Genomic DNA, 25,023 nt, shown 5'->3' with positions numbered 1-25,023 from the left:
ACCCAGTTACTCAGTGAGCTGCCGGAGATTGAAGATGTGATCTACTGTTGACCGCCCTGGCCGGAAACCTCCCTAGCACTCCGCAGTCACCGATTCTGCCGCTGGCTGAATTCTACGTATGAGGCAATTGGACAGGATCTTATAGCAGATGTTAAGCACTGCAATTCCTCGATAATTTTCACACTTAAGTTTGTCGCCCTTATTATGTATTGGACAAATCAGAGCTGTTTTCCATTCTGCTGGTAGTTCTTCTTTGGTCCATATTGCCTGCATCAGTCGGCGTATTCTTTCTGCAAGTTTCACTCCTCCTGCCAGGATCATTTCAGCCTGCATTCCATCTTCACCTGGACTCTTATTCTGCTTAAGGTGTTTGATTCTGGTTTTTCTTTCAAGCAGGGTAGGTGGGGGATAATCTGCATCGGCTGTAATTGGATACTAGGAATCAAATTACAGTTCGGGTTGATCACAATGTAGCAGCTTTCCAAAGTACTCTTTCCACCTCTCAGCTATATCGCTATCGTTCATCAGGATCTTATCATTAAAGCAAATCAGGTTTGCTTTAAATAAACACTGTAACGATCGTGAGCGTTAGTTACCTTTGAGACTGGACGTGGTGTACTGATGTTGGCCAAGAATGCTTTTAAGACGACACAGACGCCGCTATTAACACCTCACTGAGTTTGAACGAGGTCGTGTACTGGTGCTACGAGGAGAGAGACTTGGTAGGTATGTAGCCACTGTGTAGGACCGCTGGCAGAGATCGTCACGAGAATATACAGTCGCAAGATCGGGCTCCGGATGGCCATGTGCCACTGTCGTGAGGGACGACCATTGTGAGCGTCGTATAGCTCTGTCGCATCATGCTGCATCTCCAATGGCAATCTGACCAGCAGTTGGCACCACAGTGGTACAGCGAACTGTTAAAGGTCGGTTACCTCAAGGACAGCACAGAGCCAGACGCCTTGTTCGTGCGGATCCCCCCGTCGGAGGTTCGAGTCGTCCCTTAGTGTAAGTTAGATTAAGTAGTGCTTAAGCCTATGGAGCGATGACCTCAGCAGTTTGGTCCCATAGTCCTTACCACAAATTTCCAATTTTCCAGACGCTGTGTAGCGTGCATCCTATGGACCCCAAACCTCCATTTGCGCCTACAGTCGTGTCAAGCAAAAGCTCATTGGAGAGCAGGGCGAAGGTCGGTTGTGTTTTCTGTTGAAATCTGGTTCTGCCTCGTCGCCAGTGATGGCAGTGTGTTGATTAGGCGGAGGCCTGTTGAGGAGCTGCAACCAATCTCTCTGCGTGCTAGACACACTACACTACACCTCTGGTTATGGTCCAGGATGCGATTTCCGAAGAGAGCAGGAGCACTCTCGTGGTTATCCCGCGCACCCTGACTGCAAACTTCTGCCTCAGCCTGGTGATACGACCTGTTTCGCTGCCATTCATGAACAGCATACCAGGGGATGTTTTCCAATGGGATAAGGCTTGCGCACATAGCGCTGTAGTAACCCATCATGCACTACACAGTGTCGACATGTTCCATGCTCTACTCGATCACCAAATATGTCAACAATCGAGCACATATGGGACGTCATCTGACGATAACTCCAGCGTCATCCACAAGCAGCATTAAATGTTACTATATTGACCGACTAACTGCAACAGGCATGTAACTCCATCCCACAAACTGATAACTGGCACCTGTACAACACAATGGACATACGTTTGTATGCTTGCATTCAACGGTTATTATTGCGCCAGCATTACGCATTTGCAGTGGCTTATATTAACCTGTAATCACTTAAACACGAGGATTGCATCTTAAATATTGGCAACTATTTATTCACAACCGATATAAAAGAGTTACATGTTTGCACCTGATACTGTCCTTCAAAGTAGTCACCAGCGTTGCGAAGAACCCGTTGGCAGCGACATGGAAGGCGTAGTATACCGTTAGCAGAGCCTGTTCTGTTGATGGTGCCAATGGAGCGGTCTACTGCCTGTCGAACGTCTGGAACAGTTGTGAAGCGAATGCCACGAAGTGGTTCTTTCATCTTCGGGATCAAATCAAAGCCACTACAGCGCAAGCTGTGGCTGCTCTGTTCAGTCGTTCAGTCGATGGAACTAGGAAGTACTGCACCATCCACCATACTCCCCGGACCGAAGTCCTTGTGGCTTTGATTTGATCCCGAAGATGAAAGAACCACTTCGTGGCATTCGCTTCAGAAGTGTTCCAGAGATTCGACAGGCAGTAGACTGCTCCATTCGCACCATCAACAGAACAGGCTCTGCTAACGGTATACTACGCCATCCATATCGCTGACAACGGGTTCTACACAACTATGGAGGCCGGCCGCTGTGGCCGAGTGCTTCTAGGTGCTTCAGTCCGGAACCTCGCTGCTGCTACGCCCGCAGGTTCGAATCCTGCCTCGGGCATGGACGTGTGTGATGTCCTTAGGTTAGTTAGATTTAAGTAGTTCTAAGCCTAGGGGACTGATGACTTCAGATGTTAAGTCCCATAGTGCTTAGAGCCATTTGAACCATTTGAACAACGCTGATGACTACTTTGAAAGACAGTAACTGGCGCAAACATGTAACTCTTTTGTATCAGTTGTGAATAAACAGTTGCCACTATTTAAGTTCCAACCCTCGTATATTACCTAGACAAATGTTTTCCGAAAATTTCATTGCTCTACATTAATTATGTTCTGATGTTCCGTTTCTTTCCGTCAGCATATATTGGATCGAATGGTAACAAATAGGTCTGATCTCAATGAGGAAGAAAAAGGAAGATTAGAGTTTAACTTCCTGTTGACGACGAAGACATTAGTGACGGAGCACAAGCTAGTGTAACAATTTTTCGTTACTTAATTTAAAAAACAACACATTTATAAAATGACTAAATAACTGAAAAACATATGAAATCAACAGACGCTGAAGAAAGTCACTTCCTGACGTGGTGGCACTAGACAAAAGCGCGGGCGTCAGGAACAGTGGACACCCAGCAAAGTCGCTTCCTCGATCTCTAATATCACCAACGCGACACAGAATTTTGTAGAGGCGGGGTGCGTATTAAGCGGAAGGTGCGGCACGAAACACCGATGTACGCACCGGGCAGCGTAGTAGGCGTAGAAACGGCGCGGCGCGGGCGTGTCTTGAAATTTCTCGGTAAGCATCTCAGCACGAACACGGAGCGTGTCGCCACATGGTGTGTCCTTCGCGGCGCTGCCACGGAGCAGAAGACGAAGACTGCAAGCGAGGTTAGGTTGGCGGAAGCCTGGCTACGAACAGAGTTACTGTCCTGCACCGGTAGCCAGTGACTATAGTAGGCGGGTATTCGGTCTGTAAGGGTTCTTTATTTACGTGACCATTACGACACTCCAACCCCAGTTCTCGATACCAGTAATATCGTACTACTTTTCTGCGAGGTAACAGACATATTTTTGTGACAATATTCACATTTGGTTTTATTAATACACTCCTGGAAATTGAAATAAGAACACCGTGAATTCATTGTCCCAGGAAGGGGAAACTTTATTGACACATTCCTGGGGTCAGATACATCACATGATCACACTGACAGAACCACAGGCACATAGACACAGGCAACAGAGCATGTACAATGTCGGCACTAGTACAGTGTATATCCACCTTTCGCAGCAATGCAGGCTGCTATTCTCCCATGGAGACGATCGTAGAGATGCTGGATGTAGTCCTGTGGAACGGCTTGCCATGCCATTTCCACCTGGCGCCTCAGTTGGACCAGCGTTCGTGCTGGACGTGCAGACCGCGTGAGACGACGCTTCATCCAGTCCCAAACATGCTCAATGGGGGACAGATCCGGAGATCTTACTGGCCAGGGTAGTTGACTTACACCTTCTAGAGCACGTTGGGTGGCACGGGATACATGCGGACGTGCATTGTCCTGTTGGAACAGCAAGTTCCCTTGCCGGTCTAGGAATGGTAGAACGATGGGTTCGATGACGGTTTGGATGTACCGTGCACTATTCAGTGTCCCCTCGACGATCACCAGTGGTGTACGGCCAGTGTAGGAGATCGCTCCCCACACCATGACGCCGGGTGTTGGCCTTGTGTGCCTCGGTTGTATGCAGTCCAGATTGTGGCGCTCACCTGCACGGCGCCAAACACGCATACGACCATCATTGGCACCAAGGCAGAAGCGACTCCCATCGCTGAAGACGACACGTCTCCATTCGTCCCTCCATTCACGCCTGTCGCGACACCACTGGAGGCGGGCTGCACGATGTTGGGGCGTGAGCGGAAGACGGCCTAACGGTGTGCGGGACCGTAGCCCAGCTTCATGGAGACGGTTGCGAATGGTCCTCGCCGATACCCCAGGAGCAACAGTGTCCCTAATTTGCTGGGAAGTGGCGGTGCGGTCCCCTACGGCACTGCGTAGGATCCAACGGTCTTGGCGTGCATCCGTGCGTCGCTGCGGTCCGGTCCCAGGTCGACGGGCACGTGCACCTTCCGCCGACCACTGGCGACAACATCGATGTACTGTGGAGACCTCACGCCCCACGTGTTGAGCAATTCGGCGGTACGTCCACCCGGCCTCCCGCATGCCCACTATACGCCCTCGCTCAAAGTCCGTCAATTGCACATACGGTTCACGTCCACGCTGTCGCGGCATGCTACCAGTGTTAAAGACTGCGATAGAGCTCCGTATACCACGGCAAACTGGCTGACACTGACGGCGGCGGTGCACAAATGCTGCGCAGCTAGCGCCATTCGACGGCCAACACCGCGGTTCCTGGTGTGTCCGCTGTGCCGTGCGTGTGATCATTGCTTGTACAGCCCTCTCGCAGTGTCCGGAGCAAGTATGGTGGGTCTGACACACCGGTGTCAATGTGTTCTTTTTTCCATTTCCAGGAGTGTATATAGATACTCCGATGTATCGCTATATTACAGTGATATGGTTCTCGTGTGTATTCATTTCTGTGAGACTGTAATAATCTTTGACTTACTTGTAACCGTTTTGGCGCGAATGCGCACAGAGCAATCTTTGTTTCACTTTGCAGAAGTTAAGTTGTTATTTCACTTTGTAAAAGAAGAGTCAAGTCTTGTGTTTGGTTAAAGTGGAAATTAAATATATGAAGATTGATACAAAACTGTTTTCTTGATTATGTGACAATTAAGAAGAAGTATATGTGAATTTACAAGAAGTTTAATAAAAATGTAGATCGTGAACACCAAGTCAAAAATTATTTCCACCATACCATTGTTCTGATCTGGGATTGTTTGATCATTAAGAATTTCCTGAGAAACGCATTTGTTAGGTCTTCAAATATTGCTAAAATACAGATCTGGACCTTCTAGCAGTCAAAGTGGAATCACCCTAGAATCAACAAAATGAGCCATAACAACTTCGACGAAATCTATGTGGGAATCCATTCAAGATAAGTGCCAAAATTAATGACTTTCTTACAGAGACTTCATTACTTCCATTCTGACGATACCATCCACAGTCAATAACTTTGTTGTTGCCCGATAAAGCGAACATATGCTGCGTGAGCAACATTATTAATTTGATTTCTGATCTACTTTACAAGTGGTTGTATTGTTAGAGGTCGCACTGCAGAATCGGCAGCTCGGGGCGGAAGTGAACGCGCGGAGGAAGAAACTCGCTGTCATAGTACTATTCTTACGCTGATTACTGTAGGGAAATATGAGGAAAGAAATCCATCGTAACCTTTTCAAAGGAACCATCCCATAATTGCCTTAAGCTACTGAGGGGAAATTACGAAAAACGTAAATCTCGATAGCTGCAGAAGCATTTGAACCGTCGTTCTCTTGCATAAGAGACCAGTATGCTAACCACTGTACCACCTCGCTCGGTGTCGCTTTGACAATGTCCAAGTTGAAACTGTTTTCAGTCACCATGAGGCGAATGCAGCAACAATGATTAACAAAGTAAAAAAAGGCATCTAAAACAACTGTAAAGTTTATTTGTTCAGTTAATTGGAAAAAGAGGCAGTATCTTCATACCTTAACGAGGAACTTGAAACATTGCCCTCTGGGCAGGAACACGTAGAGGAATTGCAGCTGACGTTTAAAAGAATAGTGGTCTGAGAACAGAAAATGCCGGCCGGAGTGGCAGAGCGGTTCTAGGTGCTACAGTCTGGAACCGCGCTACCGCTACGGTCGCAGGTTTAAATCCTGCCTCGGGAATGGATGCGTGTGATGTCATTGGGTTAGTTAGGCTTACGTAGTTCTGAGTTCTAGGGCACTGATGACCTGAGAAATTAAGTCCCATAGTGATCAGAGTCAGTTGAACCACTTTTTTTTTTTGATAACAGAATGGAAATTTGTGTAGTAAAACAGTGGATCCTCCATGGTATATAGTTACTGTAAAAAAAATGTGAAGAAACAGTGACTATTGTATAATAAGCGTAAAAGCAATCATAGGGCTAGAGGTAAAGAAATGGTAAGTGAAACACGTTTGGCTATCAAAAGGGCTATGCGTGAAGCCTTCAATGATTACCGTACCAAAATCATATGTAAGGATGTCTCAAAAACATAAAGAAATTCTGGTCTCGTGCTAAAGCTGTCAGCTCTTTCTGCACTTGATCAATTGCAATACCCAAGGACAGATCAACAGATTTCCTGGAAGATGGTTAGGGCGCTGTAATCGTTAGAAGTACCCCACATAGTCGCCTTATTTAACGCCAGTTCACTTCTTTTCGTGGGGATGCCTAAGGAATCGTGTTTACGTCACCGACCCACAACTCCAGACGACTTTGCACAACGCAACGAGGGAGCTCGGTGGTCCGTGACACCACCAACTTTACACCTCGCCCGCAGGTCGCTTAGACGGCGCATTCAGAAAAATGAACAATCGTGTGAACACACCACTTAAATAAATATTCCGCTATCAGAAAATCGGTCTGAATACAGCCATTAACGTTAAACGTATTGCGTCCACCCCTAAAATTTTGAACTTTTCTAGCTAGCTAAGTGAAGTTGATAGAAATCTGGTTTAAACTTACTTTTACACACTTTTCTTAAATACATCATCTGCAAAAGAAAAAAAAAATGTTGCATTTCAAAAACTATAGCATGTTGCTGTAACTCTCTGAAAAATTACTAAATAAACTACGCTGGTTAACAAAAATACTAAAGCACCCAGAAGAGTAAACGAAATAAGCTTCACAGGTCAACACGATTTGTGATGCTAGATCATTGATTACAGATTTAGAGCCGAAATATCTTAGAACCTTTCATTTTATGTTGTACACAAGCGACGTTCAAAATTAGAGACGAATTGGCTGGCGATGTTGAGTCCTTCCCCTTGTGGGTCGAAAAAGTCGGGTGTATTTGGTACCAGGAGAACTAGCATGAGGACCGTCAGACTTGTCAATGGAAGATTTTGATGAGTCTTGGGTAGGTCCTACTGGGAACTATCATGAGTACCTGGCAAGCAGCTTTCCATGCGACGGACCCAAGTTTCCCAGAAAATCAATGTTGAAGTTTTATGCATATCTCCTATAGCTGTGACATTAACTCCATTTCTAGCTAGCGAGCATAGCGCAGCGGCCAAGATTCGCTGTTACCAAGCCGGTGGTTGGACCTCAACTCCTGCGTATGTGCTTTTTTTTCACGTTCTTCGTACAGAATATCGTTAAATCCGCGAGACCGCTACGGTCGCAGGTTCGAATCCTGCCTTGGGCATGGATGTTTGTGATGTCCTTAGGTTAGTTAGGTTTAACTAGTTCTACGTTCTAGGGGACTAATGACCTCAGCAGTTGAGTCCCATAGTGCTCAGAGCCATTTTTTTTATCGTTAAATAGTATATGTCATGCAAAGTTATTCAAAATAGTCATTATCGCCGTAGTAATTGCATCAATAAATGAATCATTACAGCAAGTTTTCTTCAAATGTATATTCCGTTTGCGATTCATATTCAGAATTCCGAATAGTTAGACAACATTCCCATTTTGCGTTTCCTGGATGTGACTTCGCCTCTTTTGTCCTCTCTCACTCATGGACCGTACGAAATTCCCAGGCCCTGAAGCCGCCAGCTGGCATCTTTTAATGAATTTACAACTGTCCTAATGAATATATTTCCACAATTTTGCATAACGTATACTGTTTAATGGTATTGTGTAATATGAAATTGAGAAAAAAAGAAGTACATGAGCAGTATTTGAACCTGTACCATCAAGATGGCAATCTCGAACCTTGGCCGCTGCACTACGCTAACTTGGTCAATACAGGACGTTACAGGTTAGAAAGTACGCATAAAATTTCAGCATCGATTTCCTCGGAAACTAGCAGACTGTTTCATGCAAAGCCGCTAACCAGGTACCTTATCAAAGGAACCATCCCATCATTGCCTTAAGCTACTGAGGAGAAATCACGAAAAACGTAAATCTCGATAGACCCATCGAAGTCCATAATTAATAGGTCTCATCGTGCCCTTGTAAGAAGTTACCTTCACGAGTCGGTTCTCTGATTAACTGCTCAAGGTAATTTTCAGATAAAGCATTTCGAACAATGTCACAGGATTTCCTGTTTGAACTGGTAGTGAAGCTCTACGCGTTTCCCTTTCAACGACTGCCGGACAACAGTCCTAATTTTGGCACATGACGCGCACGAAGAGTGGGAAATGCGTGACGTCACGGAGTAGTGTACGGGGTCCACGAGGAATACGTTCCCTGCAACGAACTCGTGACGTCACACTAGTCGCCTTGTCCGCCATACTTGATGAACGCTCGGCTCCGTGCAGGGCCACGGTAAACCAATATTCCACTGAAACAGGGGACAGGCAAAATAATATGAACCGTGGTAGTAGTGGGACGGTTACGTTTGACGGTCAACGACGCAAGTAAGGCGGATGTCGCGCTGGACTGTGCGTGATGAGTACGGACTAGGCTTTCAAATGGCTCTGAGCACCATGGGACTTAACTTCTGAGGTAATCAGTCCCCTAGAACTTAGAGAACTACTTAAACCTAACTAACCTATGGACATCACACACATCCATGCCCGAGGCAGGATTCCAGCCTGCGACCTGGCGGTCGCGCGGTTCCAGACTGTGGCGCCTAGAACAGCTCAGCCACCCTGGCCGGCACGGACTAGGCATCAGTGCAGGTTGTTTAGGAGTAGTGCACACTTCGTATTTGCATTCAGAGGCCGATGTCGACGTGCAATGAAAGACCTAACAGTGTTCTGAAGAGGGCAGATTGTGGGGCCCGATTACATGGAGTATGAGTAACCAAGACAGCCAACTTATTGAATGTTTCAAGACCAGTTGTTTTAACAGTCGTGACTGCCTATACAAAACATGGAAAGACATCATCGTGTAAACGTAACAGTGGGCACAAATCATAACTAAATGACAGAGATCGTCATATGCTAACACGAATTGTGTCAAAACAAAAGTACGTCGGTTAAAATGATTGCAGAGTTCAATAGCCATCTTCGGGACCTCGTATCTATCGACACTGTCCGCCGAGAACTCCATAAACTGAGTATTTATGGACGATCCGCTATACCGAAACCATTATGACGTCAATCAAAAGCAAAAAAGAGTAAAAGATGGTGTCAGGAGCATAAATCCTGGACGGCTTATCAGTGGAAACACGTCATATGGTCTGACGAGTCCACGATTTCGTTATTTCCAACATCAGGCCGGGTGGAGAACGCCAAAAGAAGCCTACAATCCTGACGGCTTGATTCCAACGGTTAAGCATGGAGGTGGAAGTGTGATAATGTGGGCAGCCATATCATGGTATTCTGCTTGTCGCATCATTACTCTCAAAGGCCGTGTTACAGCCAAAGAGGCCGGCCGCTGTTTTGAGCGGTTCTAGGCGCTTCAGTCCGGAACCACGCCTCTGCTGCGGACGCAGGTTCGAATCCTGCCTCGGGCATGGATGTCTGTGATGTCCTTAGGCTAGTTAGGTTTAAGTAGTTCAAAGTCTAGGGGACTGATGACCTCAGATGTTAAGTCCCATAGTGCTTAGAGCCATTTGAACCATTTGAACAGCCAAAGATTATGGTTCAAATGGCTCTGAGCTCTATGGGACTTAACAGCTATGGTCATCAGTCCCCTAGAACTTAGAACTACTTAAACCTAACTAACCTAAGGACATCACACACATCCATGCCCGATGCAGGATTCGAACCTGCGACCGTAGCAGTCGCGCGGTTCCGGACTGAGCGCCTAGAACCGCGAGACCACCGCGGCCGGCCAAAGATTATGTGAACATTTTAGTCGCTCAGGTGCAACCCATGATTCAAATGTTGTTCCCCAACATTGATGCCATACTTCAGGACGATAATGCACCCAATCACACAGCCAGGACAGTACAATCGTGGTATGAGGAGCATGCAACTGAACTGCAGCGTCTTCCCTGGCCAGCACAGTCCCTGGTCTTGAAAATTATCGAATTCTGGTGGGCGGTACTGGAGCGTAGACTCCGGAGCAGATTTCCGCCTCCCTCGTCGCTACAGCAGTTAGAAGAGGTTCTGATCAGAGAGTGGCATAACATTCCACTGGAGACTATACAGGGTGGACCAGTGATCGTGACCGGGCCAAATATCTCATGAAATAAGCGTCAAACGAGAAAACTACAAACAACGAAACTCGTCTAGCTTGAAGGGGGAATCCAGATGGCGCTATGGTTGGCCAACTAGATGGCACTGCCATACCTCAAACGGATATCAACTGCGTTTTTTAAAATAGGAAGCCCAATTTTTTATTACATATCCGTGTAGTACGTAAAGAAATATGAATGGGTTAGTTGGACCACATTCTCGCTTTGTGATAGATGCCGCTGCAATAGTCACAAACATATGGCTCAGAATTTTAGACGAACATTTGGTAACAGGTAGGTTTTTTAAATTAAAATACAGAACGTAGGTACGTTTGAACATTTTATTTCGCTTGTTCCATTGTGATACATGTATCTTCGTGAACTTATCATTTCTGAGAACTCTTGCTGTTACAGCGTGATTACCTGTAAATACCATATTAATGCAATAAATGCTCAAAACGATGTCCGTCAACCTCAATGCATTTGGCAATACGTGTAACGACATTCCTCTCAACAGCGAGTAGTTCCTCTTCCGTAATTTTCGCACATGCATTGACAATGCGCTGACGCATGTTGTCAGGCGTTCTCGGCGGATCACGATAGCAAATATCCTTCAACTTTCCCCACAGAAAGGAATCCGGGGTCGTCAGATCTGGTGAACGTGCGCGCCACGGTATGGTGCTTCGACGACCAATCCACCTGTCATGAAATATGCTATTCAATACCGCTTCAACTGCACGCGAGCTATGTGCCGGACATCCATCATGTTGGAAGTACATCGCCATTCTGTCATGCAGTGAAACATCTTGTAGTAACATCGGTAGAATATTACGTAGGAATCAGAATACACTGCACCATTCAGATTGCCACCAATAAAATGGGGGCCAATTATCCTTCCTCCCATAATGCCGCGCCATACATTAACCCGCCAAGGTCGCTGATGTTCCACTTGTCGCAGCCATCGTGCATTTTCCGTTGCCCAAGAGTGCATATTAAGCCGGTTTACGTTACCGCTGTTGGTGAATGACGCTTCGTCACTAAATAGAACGCGTGCAAAAATTCTGTCATCGTCTCGTAATTTCTCTTGTGCCCAGTGGCAGAACTGTACACGACGTTCAAAGTCGTGACCATGCAATTCCTGGTGCATAGAAATATAGAACGGGTGCAGTCGATGTTGATGTAGCATTCTCAACACCGACGTTTTTGAGATTCCCGATTCTCGCGCAGTTTGTCTGCTACTGATGTGCGGATTAGCCGTGACAGCAGCTAAAACACCTACTTGGGCATCATCATTTGTTGCAGGTCGTGACTGACGTTTCACATGTGCCTGAACACTTCCTGTTTCCTTAAATAACATAACTATCCGGCGAACGATCCGGACACTTGGATGATGTCGTCCAGGATACCGAGCAGCATACATAGCACACGCCCGTTGGGCATTTTGATTACAATAGCCATACATCAACACGATATCGACCTTTTCCGTAATTGATAAACGGTCCATTTTAACACGGGTAATGTATCACGAAGCAAATACCGTCCTCACTGGCGGAATGTTACGTGATACCACGTACTTATACGTTTGTGACTATTACAGCGCCGTCTATCACAAAGCGAAAAAAGTGGTCCAACTAAAACATTCATATTTCTTTACGTACTACACGAATATGTAATAAAAATGGGGGTTCCTATTTAAAAAAAACGCAATTGATATCCGTTTGACGTATGGCAGCGCCATCTAGCGGGTCAACTACAGCGCCATCTGGATTCCCCTTCAAGCTAGACGAGTTCCGTTCTTCGTAGTTTTTTCGTTTGATGCTTATTTCGTGAGAAATTTAGGTCGGTCACTATCAATGGACCACCCCGTATAATCATTATATGCCAGTATTCCAAGAAGAATCGCAGCTGTATTATGGGCAAATGGGAGTCCAACCGATAAACCATTCCCAAGTAAGTACAGGTGTTCACATTAGTTTGCCTATTCCCTGAAAGGTACCTACTACAGTACTTAACTTGAATCGTGTGGTTCAAGAGCCATCTCCTTTCCCAACGCAACTTCCACCGTCTACCCCTCCCGGATGATGAGCTTTGCCCTGACATCTACCCTTCCTATCAACTCTAACCCCATCTTCCTGCCTCCTCCTCTGGGCTGCCTCTCCTCCCCCTCTCTCCTCCTGCGCGGCTTCCCCCTCCTACTCCCCCACCCTCTCTTGTGCCTCCTTTCAGTGTCTCTGCATTCCCTCCTGCCCTGTCTTCCCTCTTCATCTCCCACCCCACGTGTCTCCTGCATCTTCGTGTATCCGCCGACGCCCCTACTCTCTTCATCCCGCCGCCTCCCCTGCTGCCCCTTGCTCTCCCCTCCTTTTCCATCCTCTCTGACCTTTCCCTCGGCAGGTCCCACCTGGCAGTATTACCCTTCGTCGTGTGTGCTACAAATGGATTTTAAGTGTGTTGTTCTAGAGTGTTTTTAATACTGTGGCCGACTGTGCATGTCCATTCAGTGTCTTGTCTGTGTTTTAAGAATGGCCAACTGTGTTTTTTTTTAACTTTCTGGTGACTTTTTTAACTGTCCCCCATGAACGTCTCTATGTCAGTCTATTTTTACCTCCATTTTCTGACTTTACTCTGTTTTATGTTCCCCTTTTTTATCGCCTTATGTATGTAACATTTTATTATTATTTCAGTTGCTATGTCACTCGGCTGAAGAGCGGCAGATAGTACCGCTGACAGCCCTCCCCTGCCCATATGGGGCAGGGGAATGAAATCGCAATAAAGAAAAAAAATTCGAGACCATGCATGCATTTAAACGTTATTGAACTCGTCTGTAATAGTTACTGGCTTCCGGTCGTAGACGGCCGTTGGCATTCGTAAGACCTGAAGGGTCACGTGCTATGAGGTGCTTGTCTTTCTCGTAGGATGCGGCAGCGCACGTACCGGTGAGGCCGTCGTCGCCGTCGCAGTAGAGGGCGCCGTCGTCGCAGTCGGCGGCGGCCTCTGCGTCGGCGTCGGCGCGCTCCCGGTCGCGCTCGCTGTCCGACAGGTTGGCGCGCAGGCGCGGCCAGTCGGTGGCGCCGGGCTGCAGCGGCTCCGGCTCGGGCTCCGGGGGCGGGTCCCGGCCGTGGCCGGGGAAAGAGGCGCGCCTCTGCGGCAGGCGCAGCAGCGGCCGCCACGCGCCCTCCGCCCGCGACCACGACAGCAGCCGCAGCGCGCACGCCGTCCCCGAGCCGTTCAGCAGCCGCAGCGCCGCCTCCACGCGCTGCCACGTCGCCTGCAACAGCCCGCGTCACCCCACCTCACCTCCACACGTCTCCACTCCCACACAGTACCACAGAACCACTGCCGGCCATCGCTCCGTTTTATGGGTTCCGTGCGTGCCTCAATCGGTGATGATGATAATGTTTGCTTTTTTGGGGCGCTCAACTGCGCGGTTATCAGCGCCCGTACAAATTCCCTAACTTTGCTCAGTCCACTTTCATGAATAGTAATGAAATGATGAGGACAGCACGAACACCCAGTCATCTCGAGGCACGTGAAAATCCCTGACCCCGCCGGGAATCGAACCCGGGTCCCCGTGCACGGGAAGCGAGAAGGCGACCGCGAGACCACGAGCTGCGGACTCAATCGGTGAAAACGGAATCACTATACGATCGCTTCTACATCTACATCTACATCCATACTCCGCAAGCCACCTGACGGTGTGTGGTGGAGGGTACCTTGAGCACCTCTATCGGTTCTCCCTTCTATTCCAGTCTCGTATTGTTCGTGGAAAGAAGGTTTGTCGGTATGCTTCTGTGTGGGCTCTAATCTCTCTGATTTTATCCTCATGGTCTCTTCGCGAGATATACGTAGGAGGGAGCAATATACTGCTTGATTCTTCAGTGAAAGTATGTTCTCGAAACTTTAACAAAAGCCCGTACCGAGCTACTGAGCGTCTCTCCTGCAGAGTCTTCCACTGGAGTTTATCTATCATCTCCGTAACGCTTTCGCGATTACTAAATGATCCTGTAACGAAGCGCGCTGCTCTCCGTTGAATCTTCTCTATCTCGTCTATCAACCCTATCTGGTACGGATCCCACACTGCTGAGCAGTATTCAAGCAGTGGGTGAACAAGCGTACTGTAACCTACTTCCTTCGTTTTCGGATTGCATTTCCTTAGGATTCTTCCAATGAATCTCAGTTTGGCATCCGCTTTACCGACGATCAACTTTATATGATCATTCCATTTTAAATCACTCCTAATGCGTACTCCCAGATAATTTACGGAATTAACTGCTTCCAGTTGCTGACCTGCTATTTTGTAGCTAAATGATAAGGGATCTATCTTTCTATGTATTCGCAGCACATTACACTTGTCTACATTGAGATTCAATTGCCATTCCCTGCACCATGCATCAATTCGCTGTAGATACTCCTGCATTTAAGTCCAATTTTCCATTGTTACAACCTCTCGATACACCACAGCATCATCTGCAAAAAGCCTCAGTGAACTTCCGATGTCATCCACCAGGTCATTTATGTATATTGTGAACAGCAACGGTCCCATGACACTCCCCTGTGGCACACCTGAAATCACTCTTACTTCGGAAGACTTCTCTCCATTGAGAATGACATGCTGCGTTCTGTTATCTAGGAACTCCTCAATCCAATCACACAATTGGTCTGATAGTCCATATGCTCTCACTTTGTTCATTAAACGACTGTGGGGAACTGTATCGAACGCCTTGCGGAAGTCAAGAAACACGGCATCTACCTGTGAACCCGTGTCTATGGCCCTCTGAGTCTCGTGGACGAATAGCGCGAGCTGGGTTTCACACGACCGTCTTTTTCGAAACCCATGCTGATTCCTACAGAGTAGATTTCTAGTCTCCAGTTGTGTGTCCGTCTATCTGACTGTTAAAAACACTTTTTCTCAGTAGGTGTTTGACACACAAAGTTGGCATCTATGTCACTTACTGAGGTATATGGTCTATTGGCGATGCAAAAAAGGGAAGCATCTAAATCAATGCAATCAGAAGATACGGCCCTTTTTTCATACTCGCAAACTCACTCATCAAACTTTTTTGGCGTGAGGTCTGGAACAGGACAATGTCTTGAGACTAGCAAAAAAGGTACGTAGCTTCTGGAATACTTAACTTTAATCCATAATTGGTGAACATCGGTCTGACGGTACATGCATCACAAGATAAATAGCAAATGATAATGGCGCCTTGCTAGGTCGTAGCAAATGACGTAGCTGAAGGCTATGCTAACTATCGTCTCGGCAATTGAGAGCGAAATTTGTCAGTGAACCATCGCTAGCAAAGTCGGCTGTACAACTGGGGCGAGTGCTAGGAAGTGTCTCTAGACCTGCCGTGTGGCGGCGCTCGGTCTGCAATCACTGACAGTGGCGACACGCGGGTCCGACGTACACTAGAGGACCGCGGCCGATTTAAAGGCTACCACCTAGCAAGTGTGGTGTCTGGCGGTGACACCACACTGTTGATCTACAATGACGAAAATTTTAAAAAAAGGAAAGTTTCACAACACAACCGAAGGAAAAAAAAACATTCAAAAACTGCAGTTTTTTAAGTAAGTACCGTTTTGAAATTTAAAAAAGACGTGCTAAGTGTTGTGTACATAGTTCCGCGTAGTCAGCGCGTACACAACTTTCCCACTAGAGCGCGCCCCGCTAAGAAACAACGCAGCCGCAGCGCTCGTCCGTCTCCGCTCTACGAGATGGCGCTGTCTTAGAGACGGACCAAATTCTGCTTCCGACGATCCGCGTATTAATATGTCTCGCAGCCAATGAGATTGTTGCTAACATAGAACCTTTTCTCCTCGCGGATACCTGATACCTGAACGCTCGAGGTATTATAACGAGTGTACAGACCTCCGATTAGTCAGTCTGCATTAGTCTGTAGTCAAGTTTCATTCTGCGCCTAATAAGATTATCATATTCCTGTACATAGCCATGAAGATAAATGTCTAGACACTTTGTCAAGTATCAGAGATATGTGAGAATGAGATTAACGTACCAAGACCAAAGGAACGTCAGATTGTCAATTGTAAATAGCATTCAGAATCAAGTTAAGTAAGGTTTATGATTGTTATTATTTTAATAAATGTGTGTGAAAATTAATGAAGTTGTGTTTAAAGTTGGTCACCGTCAATCTGCTACTCTAAGCGTGCAAGTGGCATTTCTATCGTCTGACCTAACGACAGGAGATAAACACGCCACGGTAAGACACATTGCTGACACTCGCCTACTTCGCTAGAGCGACAAGTCAAATAATCTGATGGTGTGTGTACCGAAGGTCTTACAGTACACACACCACACTAAGATATCTCAATATTTTTATCTTTACATGAAAGCCTGTACCTTAATCTACTTATCTACATAATTTCCGTCAATATTGAGGCACTTGTCATAACTTCGTACCTGTTTTCGAATACCCTCCTCAACGAAGTTTGCCACCTGACTTATTAACCACTGCATCACCAGTGTTTTGAATTCGTCATCGTCTCGAAGACGCTGACCGCCCAGGTGTTTCTTCAAGTGCAGGAACAGATCGTAGTCACTGGGCGCAAGATCGGAGCTGTACGGAGGATGATCCAGAGTTTCCCATCGAAAAGATGTGATGAGATCTTTGGTCTGATTCGCCACATGCGGACGGGCATTGTCTTGCAGCAAAACGATGCTCTTGCTCAACTTCCATTGACTGTTGCTTTGATTCTGGTGTGACGTAGGCCGCCCATGTTTCATCGCCCGTAAGAATTTCGCTTCAGAAATCATCACCGTCGTTGTGCTACCGCTCAAGGAAAGTCAATGCACTGTCTAAATGTTTCGTTTTGTGCATATCCGTCAACATTTTCGGTACCCAACGTGCGCACAATTTTCGGTAATTCAAGTGCTCGGTCACAATGCCATACAACACACTACGAGAAACATTAGGAAAGTCATCCCGCAAGGAGGAAATCGTAAAGCGTCTGTTTTTTTCTCACCTTATTGTCCACTTCCTGCACCAAACTTTCATTAACTACCGAAGGACGCCCACTCCGTTGTTCATCATGCACATTTGTGCGGCCATCTTTAAATGCTCTCACCCACTTTCTTACCATTCCATCAGTCATAATGTTTTCTCCGTAAACTGCACAGATCTCACGATGAATATCGATCGCTTTTAGACCTTCAGCACTAAGAAATCTTATAACAGCCCGTACTTCACAGTCGGCGGGACTCACGATTATCGGAGGACTCAAACACTCTGTACACAACGTAAAAAAGGAAGAAACAGACTGTAATGGCGTCAGTGCGTAGATTAAGGTACAGGCTTTCATGTAAAAATAAAGTTATTGATATATGCTAGCACGTCTTTTTTTTTTAATTTCAAAACAGTACTTACTTAAAAAAAACGCATCTATATCCACGAACAATTTTCTTTTGACATTTCTTAGCCGAATCCTTGAAATTAAAACAATCAGTAATCCTGCATTCACGCTGACTGGATCGCAATGGTAAAAGTCCACACATCAGGCAAGAAATGAATTCATTCTTCATATGGCGTGTTTAGGAATTTATCTATCCGATATCCACGAGTGATTACTGCACGTAGATACGGCGTTTCAAAAAAATGGTTCAAATGGCTCTGAGCACTATGGGACCCAACTGCCGAGGTCATTAGTCCCCTAGAACTTAGAACTAGTTAAACCTAACTAACCTAAGGACATCACAAACATCCATGCCCGAGGCAGGATTCGAACCTGCGACCGTAGCGGTCTTGCGGTTCCAGACTGCAGCGCCTTTAACCGCACGGCCACTGCGGCCGGCACGGCGTTTCAAGTTGTATGAGAAACGCCTTATCTAGGAGCAGTAATAGCTCCTAGATATCTGATGATGGATAAATTCCGAAACACATCATAAGAGCAGTAAAGTCATTCCTTGCCTCATGTTTGGCTTTTCCCATTGAGATTCGGTCAAGCCTAAATGTAGAACCGCTGATTATCGTAATATTGGTCGCCTGCGTCTTGAAATTAAAGCATTCTCGAACGTCTTGGAATCCCTGGGATTAATATCTTGATAGTAACAAGTCGATAACAGGCAAAAACAGTGGAGATTCTCGATTCCCGGAATGGATGAACTCAGTGCGCGAGTCCTCCTCGCACCTGATCGTTTATACACTACTGGCCATTAAAATTGCTACACCACGAAGATGACGTGCTACAGACGCGAAATTTAACCGACAGGAAGAAGATGCTGTGATATGCAAATGATTAGCTTTTCAGAGGATTCATACAAGGTTGGCGCCGATGGCGACACCTACAACGTGTTGACATGAGGAAAGTTTCCAACCGATTTCTCATACACAAACAGCAGTTGACCGGCGTTGACTGGTGAAACGTTGTTGTGATGCCTCGTATAAGGAGGAGAAATGCGTACCATCACGTTTCCGATTGTAGCCTATCGCGATTGCGGTTTATCGTATCGCGACCTTGCTGCCCGCGTTGGTCGACATCCAATGACTGTTAGCAGAATATGGAATCGGTGGGATCAGCAAGGTGACACGGAACGCTGTGTTGGATCCCAACGGCCTCGTATCACTAGCAGTCGAGATGACAGGCATCTTATCCGCCTGGCTGTAACGGATCGTGCAGCCACGTCTTGATCCCTGAGTCAACAGATGGGGACGTTTGCAAGACAACAACCATCTGTACGAACAGTTCGACGACGTTTGCAGCAGCATGGACTATCAGCTCAAAGACCATGGCTGCGGTTACCCTTGACGCTGCATCACAGACAGGAGCGCCTGTGATGGTGTGCTTAACGACGAACCTGGGTGCACGAATGGCAAAACGTCATTTTTTCGGATGAATCCAGGTTCTATTTACAGCATCATGATGGTCGCATCCGTGTTAGGCGACGTCGTGGTGAACGCACATTTGAAGCGTGTATTCATCATCGCTATACTGGCGTATCACCCGGCGTGATGGTATGGGGTGCCATTGGTTACACGTCTCGGTCACCTCTTGTTCGTATTGACGGCACTTTGAACAGTGTTACGACCCGTGGCTCTACCCTTCATTCGATCTCTGCGAAACCCTACATTTGAGCAGGATAATGCACGACCGCATGTTGCAGGTCCTGTACGGGCCTTTCTGGACACAGAAAATGTTCGACTGCTGCCCTGGCCAACACATTCTCCAGATCTCTCAGCAATTGAAAACGTCTTGTCAATGATGTCCGAGCAACTGGTTCGTCACAATACGCCAGTCACTACTCTTGATGAACTGTGGTACCGTGTTGAAGCTGCATCGGTAGCTGTACCTGTACACGCCATCCAAGCTCTGTTTGACTCAATGCCCAGGCGTATAAAGGCCGTTATTACGGCCAGAGTTGATACTTCTGGGTACTGATTTCTCAGGATCTACGCACCAAAATTGCGAGAAAATGTAATCACATCTCAGTTCTAGTATATTGTATTTGTCCAATGAGTACCCGTTTATCACCTGCATTTCTTCTTGGTGTAGCAATTTTAATGGCCAGCAGTGTACATATATATGACCAAGACGACGATTAAAAACGGAGTAGGGCAGGGACGCAGTCAGTGGCCCCGACTGTTCAGTCTGTATACCTGTTTGCGTCCGCAGACGGTAATGTTGGACAAAAACATGGAACCATCGCCAGAATTGCATGCTTGGACGTAAATACAGGTGCTCACCTATTGTGTCTGACCACAAACGGCACCCGTGCGACATCCTCAATACCTGAGTTGTCGTTAGAACAGAGAGGATTGTCGCGAAAAATAAGACGACGACAACTGCAAAAGTCCCTGCAGAACTGAATGTCGCACTCGTGAACCCTGTCAGCACCAAAACAAAACGCAGGGATTTTCATAAGCTGGGAATTTCATGGCGAGCTGAGATTCCAAAACCACTCATCAGTGATGCAAATGTCAACAGCCATGCCGAGTTGGGTGCACTGGGTCCTGCCAGATCACCGAAGTTATGCATTGTTTGGCACGGGCAGTGATTGGATGGGTTGCCATCTGGAACGCCACGAAGCGTTGACAGTTTTCTCGTTTCCTTTGTAATACATGTGACAGGAGGGGGTAGGGGGGGGGGACGGAGGTGACGTCAGGTCCCTGATCAACAGCCATTGCGCCAATGTCCTGGATTAAATTCCAAACCTCTCTGCAGTGTCTCATGAAGTGGGGACATCAGACACTGTTGATGGTGATTCGTCCATCGAATGGGGCATTAAGCACAGCAGAAGCCTCACTGTTATTCGATAACAGTACACTATATTCTGGCACGGGCTTTCACCATCTCCCACCTTTCATCATCTCCGACACGAACATCACACTACACACACACACACACACACACACCACAGTCATTCAACTTAACAGACACACTTTGCAAGCTTCCTACTTTCTTTTATAATCTGGACTTTAATAAAAATGGCGAGGTAATGTTTATGAGAACACAGGGAGGAGTTGTGATCTTAACAACAACAGATTTATTCATTCTTAACATCACAAGACAAAATAAATTGCTAAATAAATGTCACATAAACATTTTCATTTGACAAACTCTTTGACTAATATGAGATGTATGGTGGACAAAGTGATCAGCTGGCGATTGACACACGACGCTAACCAGAACACTAATCGCTTTATCTGACTTCATACACTGAATCCGGGTTATGGACCAAAAACTACGCCACCATCAAGCATCTATACTCTGCTATTCCAAAAAGAGTAGTATGGTTCGACAGAACAGGGTGCTGAGAAACATATATTGGAGCCTTACGGCATAGCAGCGAATACTTTACCCTTCTGCTGATCAGGGTGGCACACCACGATGCGTTCGGCGACTGAAGTCATGGACGGCAGCAATCTCTTATTAATGGCATGCACCCGAAAAATGCAAGTATGCTGTCTCGCATTTGGCTAATTTGGAACGCCTCTGAAACCCCGGTGGATTCCATTGTGCAGGTGAACCGTTTGCTGGTTTGCCAAACCAACCTGACTCTGCCCTACGACTATGCGTGACGGAATATGTCAAATGTTTAGATGGCCGACTCAAGACAAATAAGTACACCCAAGCATCGCTCATTGTGTGCGTGATGCTAGAAGCAGTACCTCTGATAGTTCAGAAGATGACTGGCACAGACTCTAAGTGGCACACTAGCAAAGGACACAAGTCTCACCATTTAGGTAGAGACGTGCATTTCTTTACTAGCAAAGCGTCAGTACAAGAGTGACTACTTCTCTTTCTCTCTGCTTTCCTCGTCAACTCGGTAGCAAAGCACATTTACATCTAAGACTTCTCCCACTTTAGCACAAGCCAATCACGAACCGAAGCGCCGCATTCGAATATGGGAGACTGCTCCTTGCTCTGTCTACACCGATTTGACCGATCAGAGACTTTGAAGTTAATTGGGAGAAAAGAAAAAAAGATTCAGCTTCGCGGCCTCTTTCACACAAGCTTACGCCTTGTCTTTTGCTAACAACATGGCCAGGATGGAACCATCAGCCCTCCATAAAACGATCGTTATTTCCCCTGTTGTGTCCATTTCGAAGTTTCCAAATAGCGGCCATAAACTCGCTAAAAGCCTCATGCCTTCACAAATATGTTTTGTAGCAGAGTCTGGACGTCTGGGCGCCAATGACCTGTCCAACAGACATTAACAGAAAGCTCACAGTTGTCTTGTAGGCTTCTTGCCTAACAAGAGCCCATCCTCTGCTTACTGCTGGTCTACAATGTGCTGCCTATTGGAGCGGCGACTTCCTTGCGCTAGTCGGTCTACCCGGACATGGCTGCTGACCGACTGGCGCCAACCAACGTCTCTGCACAATGAGACCATGGAACTCGGCAGTCTGGAAATTTTTCCACACATGTTCTGCAGAAAAAACGCGCTCCCCTTGTCCCTCAGTCGCAGTACGATTTTACTGCAGTCGTTTAAATCGGCGCCCTATTCCTTTCAATGCAGGTAAAGCTTACAGCTATCCCTTCACTAGAGCACACAGGCGATTGCGTTAACTACTGCCCACCATTTCATCATGATGTATGAAGTCAGATCATCTTCACTAAGGACATTAAGTGGCATGAAACTTAATCAGAAGTGAGAGTGCCGTGCAATCTCTCAACTTGACACACACAGTTCTTAGTAAAGGGAAGATACCAGTGTGGGTGTAGCTTGGGAAAACCTTTCCAATTAGCTGGGTGAACCTGCCCTTCGGGATGTCCCAGCCATTTATTTCATACGACGTTACCCAGTGCTGAAGTATCCATACAAGAAAAATTAGTGCCCACGCCCTAAAACCTAGACTCAGGAACAGTGGAAGGAAAACTGGTCCTATGAGTTTTGTCGGACACTGTTTACAACTTCTGGCTGAATTTACGTCCAAAGAAACGTGGTGGGGGTTTGGTGATGATTTGGGCACCATGTCGTGGTACTCCATGGGCCCCATGGTTACTCGGCAACATCACATTACTTCAAAGGATTATGCAACAATTTTGGTTGACCATATCCATCCCATGATAAGAAGTTTGTTCCCTATTGGTGATGCTGTGTTCCAAGAAAAATGGGCCACTGTTCACGCAGCTCGCATTATCCAGGACTGGTTTTGTGAGCATGAGGATGAATTGTTGTGTCTGCCTTGGCCACCACAGTCAGCAAATCTCAACATTATTTAGCTTTCGTGATCTACATTGGAGAGACGGGTGCATAACCGCTATTCACCTCCAACACCGTTAACCGATTTTGTCACATTTTTGCAGGGAAGGTCGTATAAGATACCAATGAAATCCATGAAGGACCGGTATTTATCCATTGTGAAACGACTGGAAGTTGATTCCAATACCAAAGATTTTCCTACACCGTATTAGGCCTGGTAATGTGTTGTGTTTGTAGCCTTTCTGTATTTCTGTGCACCTCCTGTATGTCACCCGTGGACCAGCAGTTCAAAAGCACTGCATAATGATTCGGATTCATTCCCACTGTAACGAATGACAATAGGTATTTGTGACTTACTCACAATTAGAAGAACATTCACGTGGCAGAACACACATACTTGCCGTTTCGCATACAAACCGCGCGGACCGGCACTTTACGACAGCTGACAGGCTGCCAATGTGTTCACAAAAGCTCTTTCGCAGGGGCTAATGTGCCCTTAGACGCCATTGGAAAGGTGGCCTGGTGACCATTGCCCTTCAGGTACAAATAACTGCACAGAGGGCAGAACTCTCCAGTCACTCGGTCGAATGTGTCGACCAAATAATATTGCAGAAATAATCACAGAAATAAAAGAAACTGTATGGAGCGGGATATCGCTTATGAGATTGATATCCCCGGTGAAAGTCATTTAAGGAATTGCGGGACCTATTGAACAGAATGAACAGTCTAATGAATACGGTATACGGATTGAGAGTAAACCAAAGGAAGGCCAAAATAACGAGGATTTGCAGAAATAAGGTTTGCGACAAACTTAACATGGAAAATGGTGACCACGGAGTACACGAAGTTAAGGAATTCCCGTACCTTGGAGCAAAATAATATACGACGAACAAAGGAACGGAGGTTATGACACCTGTGTGGGGTGACACTTCTGCGGAGCCTGAGGTTCTTGATGATCTAAGTGGCTTTTCGCTGGCACTTTCTTTGTGATTTGATGAAGCCAATGTACTTGAAAACAAAAACCTGTTTGTGGTGACAGACTGATCTGTAGCGTAGCCCAAGGTCTAGGTTATGTTGGAATGTGACAGTTTCGCTGTGAGTTAGCGAAACCAACCAATATGAAAGCGAAAAACTGTCTGAAGTGTCTTGAGCTCCGGAGGAATGTCAACGCCTTCCATCTCCGCACAAGTGTCACAAACATAAAGCAATGTGGACACAAAAAGTTGACATAGCAAAGAGGACGTTCTTGGCAAAATGTAGTCCACTAATATCAAACATTGGCCTCAGTTTGGGGAAGAAATTTCTGAGAATAAATGATTGATACGCAACATTGTGTGGCTCATGAACTGTACGAAAACTAGAAACGAAGGGAGTGAAGCGTTTGAGATATGGGGCCATAGAAGGCTGCTGAAAATAGGGTGCTCTAATAAAATAAGAAACGAAGTGGCTTTCTCTGCAGAATAGGCGAGGAGAGGAACACTAACAATAAGAAGGGACATAATGACGGAACATGTGTTAAGGTACCAGGGAATAGCTTCTATGTAACTGGAGGCTACTGTAAAGGTTAAAAATTTTAGGTGAAGATATATTTGGAATATATCCAACAAATAAATGAGGGCGTAAGGTGCAAGTGGTGTTCTGAGAAGAGATTGACAAAGGAAAAAAAATTAATGGCGGGCCATATTATGCGAAACAATGGCGAGTACTATACTTGCAGTCTAAAGCCACCTTCACACGGGTCGTGAAAGCGAACGTGACGTGGAACTAACGGGTTCTGTGACATCACAACGTGGAATATTACGTTGCGGTACGCT

This window comes from Schistocerca nitens, chromosome 2 (genome assembly GCF_023898315.1).
Source record: "Schistocerca nitens isolate TAMUIC-IGC-003100 chromosome 2, iqSchNite1.1, whole genome shotgun sequence".
Classification (NCBI taxonomy): Eukaryota; Metazoa; Arthropoda; class Insecta; order Orthoptera; family Acrididae; genus Schistocerca; species Schistocerca nitens.
Note: the sequence above shows the minus strand (reverse complement) of the source record.